Source organism: Triticum aestivum, chromosome 2A (assembly GCF_018294505.1).
Source record: "Triticum aestivum cultivar Chinese Spring chromosome 2A, IWGSC CS RefSeq v2.1, whole genome shotgun sequence".
Taxonomy (NCBI): domain Eukaryota; kingdom Viridiplantae; phylum Streptophyta; class Magnoliopsida; order Poales; family Poaceae; genus Triticum; species Triticum aestivum.
Genome location: NC_057797.1, coordinates 289,258,157 through 289,264,371, shown reverse-complemented (window position 1 = coordinate 289,264,371; position 6,215 = coordinate 289,258,157).

The window sequence follows — 6,215 nt, the reverse complement described above, 5'->3', positions numbered from 1 at the left end:
TGGGTTCATATTTGTTTTATTCAGTGAACTTGTAGTGTTCACATAGTTGAACTGATTGATTGTTCTTGTACTTTTTTTGCTAATTATGATGTTGTTGCAGATGTTGGAGTGTCGGTGCCTCCTGATTCTGACAAATCAGAACGCTTTCAAGATCTTACGAATGTTATTTTTGAGACACCAAATCCTCTAGAAGAACTTCGGAATGTTGCTGGTGTTTCCCTTATATTTGCTCTATTTTTATCAGCCTTTAATACATATATATGCTTAGTTACATCAGTTGTTCCATTTTGTTTTGTGTCTGATCCAATGCGCTTTATTTCTCTTTTGTGTCTGCAATGTTAATTGTGTTTTAATTTTTTATGTGCGTGGTTATGTTATTGGTTTATGCAGTTAATGACAGCCATGGTGTTCCAGAGGACATTGCTGATGTTGTTAAAGATATTAATGATGGAATGTATTCACTTAAGGTTGATGATGGTGATGGCAGCTTGCAGTTGTCTGTTACTCAGTCTCAAAGTGTTCATGGCAGTGAGCCTGTTACCCAAGCTAAGGATGTTCCTATGTAGTTACAACTCGAGGATGAAAGGATAAGAAAGAAGAAGTATGAATTCCAGAAGAGAAAGGAATTGGAACAGCTTCAAAAGGCTGCCTGTGTGCCAGAAAGTGATGTTGATGTTGCTTAAGCTCCTAAATATGCAGGCGACGAAGGTGGTGACACGGGTTTTTCAACTGTTCATGTCGGATCTCATGGAAGTGACATGCCTGTGAAGACAAACTTGATGCAAAATCGTTTGGCGCAAGTGTTTGCTCGTGATGGAGTTAAGGAGAAGAAAGCTGTTTTGAAGAGGAAGATGTCAGATCGAAATCCTAATGGCACATAGAGGCGTAGTCCACGTGTGAAAGCTGTTTCCCAACCTGGTAATAGCAAAGCTGATGCGGATAGTTTTGCTGTGAAAATTGGTCCAAGCAAACTTGGTGGCTCCTCTGTTCGTCGGAGTCCACGAGGTTTGACAAATAAGAATCCTTCTCCGTCTCCTCTTCAAGAGCAGTCTTTGTTGAAAGGAAATAAGAAGCGTAAAGTTCATCCTGCAAAAGTGAACAAAGGTGTGAAGAAGCGTGCTCGTGTTGAAGCTGAAGATTCTGCATCTGAAGAAGATGATATTGAAGTTGATTTAGAAGATGAATTTGGAGTGGTATGTGTTTTGTACTGCATGTGTCTTGCTAGTTGTACTTGCAATGATTTAATTGTGTTTGGGCTGGTATGCTGGCCAGGTGAGGCTGGTCATTGTTTTGCATCTATTTTGATTGTGGTACTTATGTTGTTTTAATAGTTGAACTCGCGCAAACTTTTCTTTGTTTTACTTGCCTTCATATGCTTGTTTTGTTTCCTATATTCATTGTTTGCAATGGTATGTGTTTTGTTGTGCATGTGACTTACTAATTGTAATTGTAATGATTTAATTTGTGTTTGGGGTGGTATGCTGGCCAGGTGAGGCTTGTCATTGTATTGATTAATTGAGGGTGGTACTGATGTTGTTTTAATAGTTGAACTTGTGCTATCTTTTTTTACTTACATTCGTATGCTTGTTCTGTTTTCTATATTCATTGTTTGAAGTGGTTTGTGTTTTGTACTGCATGTGACTTACTAGTTGTACTTGCAATGATTTAATTGTGTTTCGGCTGGTATTGCGGCCAGGTTAGGCTGATCATTGTTTGCATCAATTGAGGGGTGGTACTGATGTTGTTTTAATAGTTGAACTTGTGCAATCTTTTCTTTTTGTTTTCACTTGCATTCATATGCTTTTGTTGTTTTCTATATTCATTTTTTAAGGTGTGGATTTTTTGTTTTCATTTACAGCCTGTTAGTGTCATGAGTCCGGTCAAGCCGGTGGGAGGCAATGCCGGTAAAGTTGCCTTGGATGAAGGTGACCAACGGAAATTGAACTTAACTGTGCGATGTTCGTTGAGAGAGGTTGAAGATTGTGCTAAATTGCTCAAGAGTCGGCATGTGGCTAGGGTTCATGCATCTGGTTTTGGTTCTATCTTCAGGTGGAGGGTGAAGTCTAACATTTCCCGCCCTCTGATGGGAGTTTTGTACCTGAGGATAGATTGTGATACAATGACTCTTGACATGGGTGAGGCTAATAAGAAGCTTCGCATCACTAGCGATGGTATACAGCAATTATTTGGTTTCGCTCGTGGTGGTCGTTCTGCGCCAAGGCCGTTAGAGGACGGATATGATGACGCTCTGATGAAGTTAAGATCGGAGCTTGACATTAGCAGGGACAAAGATATCAAGACAAAGGATTTGAGGAATAGGCTCAAGGTGCTCGTCAAGGATCCTAGCAAAGATGACCTTGCTCTGAAAGTGTTCTTCATTATTGTGTTTATGAAGGTTGTGTTGCCTGGATCTGCCCCGCGTGTTTCCAGAGAGGCAGCAATGTTTGAGGGTCTCGTCTTTGAGGACATGGCTAATATGGATTATTGCCAGCTGATGGTTGATGAGCTTAGAAGGGTTGTTGCCAAGTACCAAAGTGGTCATACCATGGGGAAGGCAATCACAGGCTGTGCCATAGGGCATGTACTAATGTACCTTGACTGCCTTATCCGTGGCAAAAATGTGGAGCCTGACATGCAAGTCCCCCGCATATGTTACATGGATCCTGCCAAGCTTTCTGATCTGGTTGATGCAGATTTGATAAAAAAAGGCAATGCAGATCCAAAGACTTGGGTGTTTGGGAAGCTTCCGGTGAGTTTTGTTTGTTTTGTCTCTTGCAGACCTTTTTTTATTTTTAGGTATAGCTATTTTTTGCTGTAGTGGACATGTGTACTGTAGAGTTGTCTGTTTATATTTTGTATGGTTTAGGTATGGATTTTTAGTACCGTTGTTTCGTGTTTGGTTGAACTGAATAACTTTGTTCAACTGGCCTGTTGGTAAATACTAACAAATTGGCAATGACAGTTAAAGTTTTATTAGTGGTGTTGATTTTAAATCTATTAATATCATGATTTATTTTTCCCTATGTGTTGCGTTGATTGATTAACTATTTTTCCCTTTTGTTTGTAGTGGAAAACTCAAGAGGAGGTTGTTTTTTCCGAGTGTATAAACGGCCGGTCCTGGAGATGCCCTCGTCTCAGGTTCAAAAGTTTTCATCTCTGCCCGATGAGTTGAGGGATGGCCGTGGTGTTGAGGGTGCTGGTTATGCCCCCCTGGCCCTAGTAATGCTAGTGCTTCACAGAGGCAGGGTTTTGGTATTGATGTTGCTGTTTCAGCGTTGGAGCGCGCTAAGCATATCTTAAGTAATGTGTGTTCTGAGCTGCAAAAGGTCCCAATGACAGTTGAGCATTTGAGTTGTATCAATGGTATCCTTCCTGAAGGTCATCAATTTAACGCTGAGGAATCTGTTGACTACATTGAGATGGAGAAAATTTTAATCAGTGATATGCGCGACGGTGCCGCTAATCTAGTTCAGAGCTCGGTTCGCCTGTTGAACAACATGAAGCATTTCAGAACTATGCAAAACTCTCGCTGCAAGCCATATGAAGAAAGTGCAAATGTTGTTATCAAGCAGTTTGAGCAGGATGAGGCTGCTGCCACCGACAGCAGGGCTGGTGATGGTATTGAGGCTAATGTTTTTGACCACGAAACGAATGATGTTGGCTTTGAGCGTCCTAATGTTGATGTGAGTCAGTCCTTGGTGTTTTGCAATTTTTATGTTGTTGTCCTGATGTCAGTGTTTTAGTTGAACTTCCTCATATTCATCTATTTATTAATAATTTTCTTTCATGCAGATTGATCACGATGAGGCTGCTGGCACCGACAGCAGGGCTGATGATGGTACTGAGGCTAATGTTTCTGATCAACGTACGAACGATGTTGGCTCGCAGCACCCTATTGTTGATGTGAGTCAGTCCTCATTGTTTGTATGTTTTTACTATGTTGTTCTGCTGTCATATTGTAGTTGAACTTCCTGATCTACATCTGTTTATTAATTTTTCTTTTCATGTAGGAGACCAGTCATAATGTTGAGGCTGCTGTTGACGGTGGAGTTAATGATCTAACCACTGATAAGTGCAAGGTTATTTTTATTTTCATTGTGTTTATTAATATTTTCTTAAAATTTCATGTGCATCGATGTGTCTTGCTTGTTCATTTTTCTATCCCACACCGTTTATTGTTTCTCATAATAGCATTGTTTTTTTGTCTCATTACATTTGAATCAGGGTCCTATTGTTGGCGATGAGCCTTGTTTGCCTGTTGGTGATGTCGCTTTGAATTTTAGCAGCAGCAAGTTCGATGATGTTGCTATGAATGCTTCCAAGGTTTATTTTTCTGTGCACCTAGTGGTAGCTTATTTTTTATTGTTAGTTTTGTTCATATTATTTACTTTTTTCTAAAAAAAAATCATCAGATTACTATTGTTGAGCGTGAGGTTGTCCTTAGTGGTGGAGATGATGCTCATGATGTTCCATTGAGTAGTCGGTGCAATGTTGGTACCAAAGTTGCTGATGAGGATGCTGGTGCTGCCAGCATACTTGATGCCAAATCGCCTGGTGTTGGTATTGCTGGGAATGAAAATGTTTCTGGTTGTGAAGATTTGCCGCCGGAGAATTTCCCGCCTGGAGGTCTTGATTACGGTGATGCATTGCAATATACTTCTAGCGTGGAGGAGGTGCCATCCGAGGATGATGATTTACTTCTGTCAATTTCTTCTGACCCCTTGACGCAGGAGGTGCTCTTGTCGTCCCAGGATTTTCTTTCTACAGACCCTAAAAGCGCATCAATATTGGTGTCCTCTCAAGATGTCCCATCGTCAAACCCTGAAACTGGAGGCATAATGGTCTCATCATAGGAACTACCGTCGTCGTCAAACCCTGATAGTCCAGGTAAGGACTTGTAAATGGGGTGTACTTCTCAATTTTGGCATTTTGGACATGTTCTCTTGTAGTTGTTGAACTTATTATTTTTCATAATTTTCTGCAAGCAGAAAGTGGTAATGTTGTTAAGGTTGATACGTTTTTCTTCGCTGTTACAAGGTTGCGCACGAACCGTACGAAATGGTTAGTTTGGGATTTTGCCCGTACCATTTTTTGTCTCTCTTTCTTTCTCTAGTTTGATTATTGTTGTTGTTGCAGTAGTTTTAATTCATGTAATCTTTTGTGTTTTTCTAGTCACAAGCCGATGTTTCAAAATAAAGAATGTGATGCCAGTGTTGGTTCTATTGCTAAAGCGTTTGTCCCCACTGGCATGCTCAACTCAGACAGTGCTGATGTTGTTTTATATTCTCTACGTCAGAAGTACCGAGACACTGACAAGTTGATAGTTCCCAGATGGGTGACGGTCAGTATTTTGCTTTTTTGTAAATAGGATGATAACTTGTTTTGCCAATTTTCTAACTATTGTTGTTCTTTTTGTACAACAGACCAAGATCCGTGATGGAAATATTGATTCCAATGTGCTAAATTGGTTCACAAGATCAGGTGCTGATGGTTTTGACCAAGTAGGCGAACTTGGACTTTTTGTACTCATTAACTAGAACTGTCATGTTTTCTTTGCAGTTTTGGGAGGTGTGGGGAATGAACTTGATCTGTGCTTCTTTTATTAAAGCTGTACTTATTGTTGCAAGGGAATTGAACTGATATGATTGTTCCTCAATTTTGGGCGGTGGATATAATTTCTTTATGATTTTTTGATTTTTTGTTTGTACTTATGAATTTCAATTACCCTCTTTTATTTTATTGTTTGGTAAATTCATTTTTCCTCTGTGATTTTTTTCAGCTTCTTTTCCCTACATTTGATCCGCCGTCATTTGTGGCTACCATGAAGCCTAGTGAAGTATCTGGGCATTGGTGCTTGGTTGTTCTGAATTTGAAGTTCCGTCGTTTCGAGTGTCTTGATTCACTCCATGATGAAACCTGGGGTGATGCAGTTAGATTCTTAAGGAATATGACAGATAATATAAAGAAGTTTTGGAGGGAGTCCAGTGTAGACAGGGCCAAACCGTTCTCACCGGCGCATATTGATGGTTTCTCTTGCGAGTTTGTGCGGGTGCCTCAGCAGGAAAACACGTGAGTATCCATTTTTAATGATTTTTGCTGGTTGTTTTTGTTGCTGGAGGATGTTGTTCCTGTATTTTTTGGATTTTGTGTTGTACCATTTTTTCCTTTATTTACAGGCATGATTGTGGATTCTTTATGCTACAAAACTGCAAGAC